Source organism: Gossypium raimondii, chromosome 3 (genome assembly GCF_025698545.1).
Source record: "Gossypium raimondii isolate GPD5lz chromosome 3, ASM2569854v1, whole genome shotgun sequence".
NCBI lineage: Eukaryota > Viridiplantae > Streptophyta > Magnoliopsida > Malvales > Malvaceae > Gossypium > Gossypium raimondii.
Window position 1 is genome coordinate 21,529,486 of NC_068567.1, and position 11,859 is coordinate 21,541,344.

General features: G+C 34.0%; 2 non-coding genes across 2 annotated transcripts; both read right to left on the bottom strand.

Moving 5' to 3' along the window:
- Positions 1-1,885: 1,885 nt before the first annotated feature.
- LOC128040129 (small nucleolar RNA R71) lies at positions 1,886-1,992 on the bottom strand. Its single transcript, XR_008194789.1, has one exon. It is a non-coding gene; the product is annotated as a small nucleolar RNA R71 (small nucleolar RNA).
- A 7,299-nt stretch (positions 1,993-9,291) lies between these two features.
- LOC128040278 (small nucleolar RNA R71) lies at positions 9,292-9,400 on the bottom strand. The gene has a single exon (XR_008194934.1). It is a non-coding gene; the product is annotated as a small nucleolar RNA R71 (small nucleolar RNA).
- Positions 9,401-11,859: the final 2,459 nt, after the last annotated feature.

Genomic DNA, 11,859 nt, shown 5'->3' on the forward strand with positions numbered 1-11,859 from the left:
TTTCCACAATTCATAGCCAGCCACTCTTGGGGAAGGTTTCAAAGGATGGACACTCCTATTTTTAGCAAACTAGCTCCCTTGCCTCACCTATAATTAAGAGCTCATTTCTCACTTTTTTAATCATCCCTCATCCCATCATCTCTCACTCATTCATCATTATCTAAACTCTTTTAGCTATATTTACCCTTCATCATATTTGGATAAGGATTTTAGCAATTAAACCTCTTAAAAAACCCTTGGTCAGCCACCTTGTAGAACCATCAGCAAAGGAGCAAAGCAAATGAGTAAAGGAGCCTTGTCAGTTAGAGTCTTAGGTGACAGCCACTTTGAATTGGGTTTAATATTTCTTTTTTTTAAAATTTAATTTAAAGATGTTTGCTATATGTTCGTTGTTCTTGTTTACAACAATGATATCTTAATTTTATTTAAGCTAGGATGATTATTTTGATTAAATAATATTTATTTGATTCATGCTTATAATTTTTGTGCCTCAATCGATCTTGTTTTCAATTAAAATCAAGTTTGTATTTCGTTCATACGTGGTTGAAATGCACCTGAATTAGTTGAGCGATCCTAACAAAATGACAACTAATGGATGCATAATTGAAATGTGCATGCTCAATTTAGATCCTAACCCGATTGAATTGTAGGTTGCATAACAAATCTAACCAAGCTTTGTTATCTGCATAGTTTTTAGATTTGTGTGATTAAATTGTTTCAAACCTAACACATCCCTGTTACCTCACATGAATGCTAAGAAACCCTTATTAAAAAAGGATCAGTAAAATGCGTATTTACTAAGTAAAGGATTCCGAAAGGACCTAATGTGGTTTCAAAACTCATGAAAGATCGAGTTGCCATGGAATGTTTTTCTGAATGTTATTAAGCATGTTGATAAAGAATTGAGTTTATTTAAAGAAATTGTCCTAGTTTATTTATGTTATAATTGTTGCAAACTGTGTTTAATTTTACTAAAATCTCTTTCATTCATATAGTTTGCATACGTAGGGTAATTTGCATTAGGGATCATTGATTTAGTTTAAATCACCACTTCTCAAACTATATTGTCTTTTTTATTTACCAAATTGTTAATATAATTTTACAAATTAAGTGACTTAGCACAAATACAATCCCTGTGGAGTCGATAACTCGACACTTACTTATTACTTGATAACAGCTGTGTACACTTGCACAAAACCCAACGTTACAAGTTTTTGGCGCCGTTGCCGGGGATTTCAATTGTTTCCATAGTCATTTTTTTTGTGAAATTATATATTTTAAATTTGATTTATTTCTAACATTACTAACTTATTCTTTTTAATTTTTGTGATTTTTTTCTCAGGTGTTTATGAGCATAGATCGAATTATCGATTTACTCCCTGTAGACCTTGAAATTGAGCGAACTTTCAAACAAAGAGGACGTGAAAGAATAGCTTAAAGAGAAGTCGAGATGTACCTTGGAAATCAAAATCTAGACCAAGGTAATGAAGCTGATTATGTACAAAATCCTATCCTCATTGCCGATGATAGGGATCGATGCATCAGGCAATATGCTGTGCCACTTTTCAGTGAGCTAAACCCAAGAATTAGAAGGCTAGATATTGAGGCAACCCAGTTTGAATTGAAACCAGTGATGTTTCAAATGCTACAAATGGTGGGCCAATTTAGTGGTATGCCCACAGCACCTTCGATTGTTTATGGAGGTGAGTGATTATTCAAGATAGTCAGTGTGACTGAAGACGCACTGAGGTTGAAGTAGTTTTCGTACTCGTTGCGAGATCGAGCACGAGTATGACTCAATTCATTGCCACCAAGTTCCATATCTACATGGCAAGAATTAGCAGAGAGATTTTTGGTTAAGTATTTCCCACCTAGCAAAAATGTTAAGTTAAGGAATAAGATCACAACTTTGCAACAATTGGATGACGAGTCCTTGAATGAGGCTTGGGAGCGGTTCAAGGAGTTACTTCGTAAGTGTCTTCATGATGGGATTCCTCATTTGTCTAGTTGGAGACATTCTATAATGGTCTCAATGCACATACAAGATTGATGGTAGATGCTTCCACGAATGGTGCAATTTTGTCTAAGTCTTATAATGAGGCTCATGAGATCATCGAAAGGATCACGAGTAATAACTATCAATGGCCAACAAATCAAACAGCTTTAGGAAGACGTGTAGCCGGAGTTTATGAAGTTGACTCCCTCACTTCGTCATCAACTCAGGTATTGTCTATTTTCTCAATGTTAAAACAGTTAACTACTAATATACTAATAATTTTGCAGCTCAGCCACCAAGTCCGTTTGAAGTAGTTTCCTATGTGTACTGCGGGGAAAGTCATTCTTTTGAGAATTGTCCATCAAATCCTGAGTCAGTGTACTATGTGGGGAACCAATATCAAAATAGGAGTGGATAAGGACCCCAGTCCAACTTCTACAATTCTTCATGGTGTAATCATCCTAAATTTTCTTGGAACAACCAAGGAAATGGATTGAACAATAACTTATTACAGCAAAGACCCAACCAATCTCAAGGGTTTAATTAGTAAGCTCCAAAACCACCTCAAGCTGAGGCATCAAACAGTTTGGAGAACTTGTTGAAAGGGTACATGGCAAAGAATGACGCTTTGATCCAAAGCCAAGCGAAAACACTAAAAAATTTGGAAAACCAAATGGGTCATTGGCTACGGAGCTTCGTAATAGACCGCAAGGAACCTTACCGAGCAATACTGAGAATCTAAGGAATTTGCGTAAGGAACATATCAAGGTAGTGGCATTGCGAAGTGGTAAGACTCTGGAACCTCGATTGATTGGTTTCAAAGATGAGCATGTTGAAAAGGAGGAAAGTCAACCAAATGTTGAAGTTCCTACACCAAAGGAATCAGAATCTACAAAGTCTGACAAGGCAAACCCTGTGAATTCAAATATTTTAACATCTTCTTTGGATGCAGATTTACCTACTCAGAAAAGTTGTCTGCTTCAACTGAAAGTTCCATCACCTCCATATTCGTAAAGATTACAACAACACAAATAGAAACAGGATGTGTAATTCAAGAAGTTTTTGGATGTTCTGAAGCAGTTACACATCAATATTCCGTTGGTGGAGGCTTTAGAACAAATGTCGAATTATGTAAAGTTTATGAAGGATATACTGTCCAAGAAGGAATGACTGAGTGAGTATAAGACTGTTGCCTTGACAAAGGAGTGCAGTGCGTTCCTATAGAACAAACTGCCACCGAAATTAAAAGACCTAGGAAGCTTTAGTATACCCTGTAACATAGATGAATCCTACTGTGGTAAAGCTTTGTGTGACTTAGGAGCTAGTATCAACTTGATGCCTAAGTCTATCTTCAAGATGTTAAGGATAGGTGAAGTAAGACCTACAACTGTGACGCTTCAGCTAGCGGATCGATCGTTAGCATATCCTGAAGGAAAGATCGAGGATGTTTTTGTAAGAGTCGATAAATTTATTTTTCTTGGTGATTTCAATATTTTAGATTTTGGAGCAGATAAGGAAGTGCCAATTATCCTTGGGAGACCTTTCCTAGCCATAGAAAGAGCGTTAATTGATGTGCAGAAAGGCGAACTCACCATGCGAGTTCAAGACGACTAGGTAGCTTTTAACATTCTTAAAGCAATAAAATTTACCGATCCAGCAGAGGAGTATTTAGTTATGGAAGAGATAGAAACCTTGGTTTCTATGGAAAGCAATTTTGAGGAAGATCTATTAGAGAAAGCCTAAGAGTTTGACCCGTTGGAGGATGAAGAAGGTGATAATCATATACAACCTCACGAGTTTAAAGAAGGTCAGAATGTTTTGTTGTTTAATTCAAGGTTGAAGTTATTTCCTGGGAAGCTTAAGTCTCGATGGAAAGGACCTTATACCATCTGCCGAGTTTATCCTTATGGAGTTATTAAATTATACGATAATTACAGAGGTACGTTTAAAGTTAATGGTCAACATCTCAAACACTACTAGGATGGTGAAGTTGAGCGAATTGAATCCTCGCTCAAATTAATAGACCCTTAATTTTTCATGAACTAATTTTGTAAATAAATAAATTATTAGAACTTATTTTTTTTAACTTATTACATTTAATTAATTCTGGCTAAGGAGATTGGAACTTAAGCGGGACCGCTGTGACCCCTCCAATATTTCCTGGGAATTAATTTAATGTAATTTGTTAAGAATAAATTTTCTAATTAAGACTTAAATTTTTTTTACTTTCATTTGTTCTGTTTAAATTTTAAGTTTTTATGTTAATAAAGAAGGTCAAATTTGGCCCAAGTAGTAATCAGTTTTTTTAGTAAGATACAGTCTAAGTTTGAGGCCCAAGACAGTAAAAAGGAGGGAAAAATCCATGCCTTGCCATCATACCTATTGCTTGCCGCCCAAGTAACCCTAATAAACTTTGCCAAATTTTTGGGAAAAGATACCATGTCTTGCAAAAAAACTAGATCATCAAAGACTACTGTTGAAAACCCGATTTTGATTGATGAAGAAGTGAAAGAGCGATTTGATTCAATTTTCAAGCATCAACCTATGATGCCGGAAAAAGGTTTTAACCTGAAGAGAAATGATATGATGATTGTTCTTGTGCCAATTAGAAAGATAATCAATGCTATCAAATGGGAACGATTCTATGATGCTCATTCACTTTCTGATGATGAACTAGTTCGAGAATTCTATGCTAGTTTGACTACATAAGATGCTACTAAAGTTATTGTTCGAAAGAAAAAGGTACCTCTTACTTCTAAGTCCATCAATGATTAGTTTAATTTACCTGATGTTGAAGAAGATGAGTACTACCCTATGATGAGCAATATCAATTGGGATTTTCTTCAACAAGTGTTTGATGTTGTGACAAATCCGGGATCCCAATGGATTATAAGAAAGTATGGGAGCCATTCTTGTCGAAGAGAATACTTAAAACTAGTAGCAAAGGTATGGTTTTATTTTGTTCGCTACAGTTTTATGCCTATCTCACACAGTTCCACCATCTCGATGGAACAGATGCTCTTGTTATATGCAATTTTGACAGAAAAGTCCATTAATGTTGGGAAAATTATCCTCAAGGAGATTCATGATTGTGCTAAAAAGAAGGCAGGAAGTGCTTATTTCCCATCATTAATCACTTCACTTTTTTTAAGTGCCCGTGTTAAAACACAAGCAAATCTGAAGGGGCAGTATGTCCAAGGGTGCATTACAAGTCATGATCTTGAAAGGTTGGTAGAAAGAGTGCATGAGTTGAACCAAGGTGAGCAAGAGGAACCAACTGAGCCAAAAATCGAAGAGTCAACAAATAAAACAGAAACTGAAGCTGATTCAATTACAGACACTAAAGAAGAAGAATCTGATAAGGAGCCAAATAGTCCTCAACCAGCTGAAGGATCTGAAAACCCTGAACCTAGGGTTGAGCCAGAAGAAGAACCAGTCAAGCTAAGTGTTGAACCTAAATATACAACTCCCATGCCGACTTCTGCAAGTACTTCAAGGAAATCAAAGTTGTCAATTTTGATGGATATGTGCAAGTTCATTCACAATCAACAACAAACTTACTGGAAATATTCAAAAATTAGAGATGATTCAATTCAAAATAATTTTAATAATATCTCTAATACTTTTGTTCCTGAGTTCCCAGATGCTATCTTTGAGGCATGGACAGAAAAGGCTGACGATGCAAGCTAAGATGGAGCTAAAGAAGACAAGGGGAATGAGTCAGAAAAATAAAAGGAGGGATTCTTTTCTTGTTATTTATTTAATTATTTTCAGGTCTTTAGGAATTTATTTCTTTAGTAATTAGGATTTAATTTTTGCAAAATAAAACATAGCGAGCATGAATAAATACTTTTTTAGAAAGAAAAAGATTAAGTGATGTGGCAATGGGAATGAACATGTCTAGGATTGGGTTATTAGGAAAGACTTGGTATTTAAGCAGTCTTAATGACTCACCTCTCTTTCTTTACAACCCTACCTGGTGTTCAGTTTTCATTCATTACTTTATTGTCGCAATAAAGACATTGCTTCTTTTTAAAATTTTCAAGTATGTTTCAAATCATTCTTGCATAAGTATGTCTTAATAAATGAATGTTTAGAGAAATTCTTTTTAATAAGATAGCTTGTATGCAAGCATGAATGATGATTTTATCTGAGTGATTGTATGTTATCATGAAAAATGGAGTGTTTTTATGATCTTAGTCTTAGGTAATGTTTTCCATGAAAACTTAGTTTCTCCTTAAATTAGACATGCATGGAGGTTTATATCTTTAGAATTGACTTAGCAAATTTATTGAGGCGAAATCCTAGGGTACATAAAAATCTAAAATGATATAGGCACCATTTTTCTTTGGATCGTTTGATCTTTTTCAAGCCCATCTTATGATATTAGACCCTTGAAACTATAATTTTGAGCTTAAATGCCTGTTCATTGTAATAAACCTACATTATAAGCCAGTACCATCTTTTTAAAATTATCTTGATTTTGTGCACCTATCTTAAATAAAGTTGTATTGGGAATCAACATTTGAGGAAATTTTCATAAAGATGTATGTGCTCATGCTTAAAAAAAAAAGAGACAAAGAAAGAGTGAAGAAAAGTTTGCTCAGTCTCCAAAAAGAAAATATTTGAGTATGAGTTAAAAATAAGTTTGGGGGAGTTCCAAAAGTTCATTTGAAGAAAAAGGTTGAATTTCGAGAAATCCAAGACAAGTATTAAGTTAGAATAAAAGACCTATTGATTTGATGATTATGTCACCTACATTAGTGGAGAAGAAGTATTAAGTTCAACATATGAAGATCATAAATAAGCCTTATGATTGTTTTGCTTGATTGATGAGAAATTGTGTGGAATGAAAAATATTATCTATGGATGTAACATACATGCAAACTATGATTCATGTTGGCATATCTTGAAACTTAGAATAAAATTTTCAGAATGTTTGTATATGAGTTACTTGTTAATAAAGAAGGTTTATGAGCATGAATTTATTGATGCATGATTATGAGAGAAAGATTTATGCTACTTACACTCTTAGCAAAATTTTCCTTAGCAAGACCTTGTGCTGTGCATGAACATTACTTGGGACGAGCAATGATTTAAGTTTGGGGGTGTGTAAACTGAAAAATATATAGGATTTTTCTTATATTATTCATCACATTTTCACTTAAATTTGCTGTTAAAACCAAGTAATTGTTTAATAAATTAATGAAATATGAAAAATATGAAATTAGGACATAAAAATTATTAAAATGTGATTTTATACTTTATTATATAGTTTTCATGCATAAAATGGCTTATTTTATATTAATTTGAGCATATTATATTTTTAAGCTATAAAGTGGGTCATGCATGATTAAATTAAATAATAAAATATAAAGTTATATTTAATAATTCATTTTTAATAATTCATTAATAAATTGGGTTTTAATTAATTAAGTAAATTTATTAATTAAAGTGGTTAAATTATATTTTTTGGTCCTCTAAACTATCAACTATTTTTGGACAGGTCTAAAAGTTTTCTTCTAATTGCAAAACCATCCACATTGGGGACCAAGTCAATCCAATTTTTGGCTTCACATGGATCTCATAAATCATTTTTTGGTTTAATTATGCAAAGTCCTTAAAGAGTTAAAGAAATTGGAGATTTTCCTGAAGATTTGCTGATGACCGAGTCTTAGTCCTGAGTTGTTGTGGGACTCAAATTGACCAAAAATCAAGGAAAAATAAGCCACATTTCCTCAATTCATGGCCAGCCACTCTTGGAGGAGGTTTCAAAGGATGGACACTCCTATTTTTAGCAAACTAGCTCCTTTACCTCACCTCTAAATAAGAGCTCATTTCTTACTCTTTCAATCATGCCTCATCCCATCATCTCTCACTCATTCATCATTCTCTCAACACTTTTAGCTATATTTCCCCTTCATCATCCTTGCATAAGGATTTTAGCAATTAAGCCTCTTAAAAAACCCTTGGTCGGCCACCTTGGAGAACCATCAGCAAAGGAGCAATACAAATGAGCAAAAGAGCCTCGTCAGTTATAGTCTTGGGTGACAGCCACTCTGAATCGGGTTTAATCTTTCTTTTCTTCAAATTTAATTTAAAGATGTTTGCTATATGCTCTTTGTTCTTGTTTACAACAATTATAGCTTAATTTTATTTAAGCTAGGATGATTATTTTGATTAAATAATATGTATTTGATTCATGCTTATAATGTTTATGCCTTAATCGATCATATTTTCAATTAAAATCAAGTCTGTATTTCGTTCATACGTGATTGAAATGCACTTGGATTAGCTGAGCAATCCTAACCAGACGACGGCTAATGGACGCATAATTGAAATGTGCATTCTCAATTTAGATCTTATCCTGATTAAATTGTAGGTTGCATAACAACTCTAACCAAGCTCTGTTATCTGCATAGTTTTTAGATTTGTGTGATTAAATTGTTTCAAACCTAACACGTCCCTGTTACCTCATATGAATGCTAAAAAACTCTTAGTAAATAAGGATCAATAAAATGTGTATTTACTAAGTAAAGGATTCCGAAAGGACCTAATGTGGTTTCCAAACTCATAAAAGATCGAGTTTCCATAGATGTTTTTCCAAATGTTATTAAGCATGTTGATAATAAATTGAGTTTAATTAAAGTTATTGTCTTAGTTTATTTATGTTATAATTGTTGCAAATTGTGTTTAATTTTACTAAAATCTCTGTCATTCATATTGTTTACGTACTTAGGATACTTTGCATTAGGGATTATTGCATTTAGTTTAAATCACCACTTCTCAAACTATATTTTGTATTTTAGTTACCAAATTGTTAATATAATTTTACAAATTAATGACCTAGTACAAATACAATCCCTGAGGAGACGATAACTCGATACTTACTTATTACTTGATAACGACTGTGTACAGTTGCACAAAACCCAATGTTATAGTAATACGTTGTGCCTCTTTTCAATGAGCTTAATCCAGACATTGTTAGACCCCAGATTGAGGCACCACAATAGAAACTGAAGCCCGTGATGTTCCAAATGCTTCAAGAATTGGGCCAATTTAGTGGAATGCCTAAAAAAGATCCACACCTTCACCTTCAATTAATTATGGAGGTAAGTGACTCTTTCAATCTGGCCGGAGTAACCAAGGATGCGCTAAGGTTGAAATCATTCCCATATTTACTAAGGGATAGAGCTAGAGCAGGGTTAAATCCATTGCCACCCGGTTCAGTTTCTACATGGCAAGAGCTTGTAGATCGTTTCTGACTGAAGTATTTCCCACCTAGCAGAAAAGCTAAGTTGCGAAATGAGATCACTTCTTTTCAGAAAATGGACGATTAACCTCTGTATGAGGCATGAGAGAGATTTAAAGAGTTATTATGAAAATGCCCTCCCAACAAGATTCCACATTGCATCCAGCTGAAGACATTTTATAATGGTCTCAATGCACACACGAGGATGGTGGAAGACGTTTTCGCAAATGATACTCTTCTTTCTAAGTCTTATAACGAGGCTTATGACATCATTGAGAGAAATTCTAGTAACAACTACCAATGACTAATCAATCGAGCAATTCTAGGAAGACGAGTACCAGGAGTACATGAAGTTGATACCCACACTTCACTTGCAGCTCAAGTATCTTCTATATCTTTCATGCTTAAAACTTTTACCCCTAATGGTTTAAATAATGCTACATCCCAACCACTAAGTCAATTTGAAAATATTTCTTGTGTATACTATAGGGATGGACATTTTTGTGGAAAATTTCCATCAAACCCAGAGTCTATAATAACATGGGAAATCGAACCAAAACATAAGTGGCCAAAGAACAAATTCAAACTTTTACAACCCTTCATGGCTGTACCACCCAAACCTTTCATGGATTAACCAAAAAGTGGACCTAGTAACAAATACACACAACCTAGATCAAACCAACCATTGGGATTTAACCAACAAGTTCAAAAGCCTCCACAAGTTGAAACATCTGATAGTTTGGAAACCTTGATGAAGGTATACATGGCTAAGAATGATGCCTTGATTCAAATCTAAGCAACCAAACTTAAAAATTTAGAGAACCAAGTGGGCCAATAGGCTACCTAACTTCAAAACTGACCACAAGGAGCTTTGCTAGGTGATACCAAAAATCCAAGGGTTTTAGGCAATGAACACTATAAGTAGGTCACATTATGAAGTGGAAAAAACCTTGGAACCTAAGGTGGTAGAGATCGAAGATAAGCATGTTGACAAAGAGCAAGTTCAATCGCAAGCTGAAACTCTCTCTCCACAAAAGCTGGATGCCGAAATCCCCGATGAGGTAATTCTTAACTTAGTCAATTCTGATAAGCTAACACCTATGTGAGATGCAAAAATAATTCCTCGAAAGAGTTGTCCAATTCAAGATAAGGTTCCATCACCTCTATATGCGTAAAGGTTTAAGCAAAAACTACAAGAGGTGCAGTTCAAGAAGTTCCTTGATTTTTTTAAGAATGATCAAGTTACTTTTAATGTTTTTAAGGTTATGAAATTCCCTAATCCAGTTGAAAAGTGCTCTGCGATGTCAGATCCGGAAGCCTTAGTCTCTACAAAATGGGAGCTTAATTCTGTAGATGACCTATTGGAGAATGTCTTAGAGCCTAACTCACCAGACAAAGAAGGTGACGAACATATGGCTTTGCTGGAAGCCAAATCGAAGGATCTCATTTTGTGAATAAGTGGCTTAAGTGATTACTTGACAAGTATGATGTAAAACATAAGGTGGCTACTGCTTATCATTCGCATATAAATGGGTAGGCCAAGCTGGCAAATTGAGAAATGAAAGGGATACTCAAGAAGATGGTACGACCAAATAGAAGAGATTGGTTGTGGAGGCTTGATGATGTTGTGTGGGCCTATGAAAAAACTTTCAAAATACCTTTAGGGATGACTCCGTATCTGTTGGTTTTTAAAAAAGCTTGTCATCTACCATTGGAGTTGGAACATAGAGCTCATTGAGCTTTTAAAACAACTTAACCTAGATTTGAAACAAATAAGAGAAAGAAGGATGCTACAACTTGATGAGCTTGAGGAATTGAGGTTGTTCTCTTATGATAATGCCAAAATATTAAAAAAAAAGATCAAACGATAGCAAGACAAACATATAGAACCTCAAGAGTTTAAAGTTGGACAAAAGGTCCTATTATTCAATTTGAGACTAAATTTATTTCCCAAAAAACTTAAGTCTCAATGGTCCGAACCATTCACCATCCAAAAAGTCTATCCATATGGAGCGGTCAAATTACAAGATGGTAAGGGATGTAAGTTCAAGGTCAATGGCCAACAGCTTAAACACTATTGGAACAGTGAAGGTGAGTGGAAGAACACCTCACTCACTTTATTGGACCCATAATTTTCTTTTTATTTTTAATAATTGACTTAGGCAATATTTTTCTTAAATCATTATATTAGAAAAAATTCTATCGAAGGGACTGGGTTTTAAGCGAGACTGTCTTTGACCCCTCTAATCTTTCTTGGGAATTGACTTTAATGTAATTTCTTAGAAAAATATTTTCTAAGTAGTTAAAATATATTTTAATCTTCAAAATAAAGGGTCAATTCAGCTTATGTTTTTATTTTTATATTATGTGGTTTATTTGCATTGTAGGTTTTTACTTATTGATTTTATTATTTTTAAATAAATGGCTGTAATTTTTGTAAATATTATATGCACCAAAAATAAGATATATATATATTATTTTATTTTAATTTATCTTTTGAAAAGTAAAATGATATTTTAAATTGAAACTAATCCCTTGTTTTTAGTGTTTTTTTCTCTCAAATTAATTCTTTACTTGTTTTAGTAGGATTTTGCTTTAACAAAATTGAACC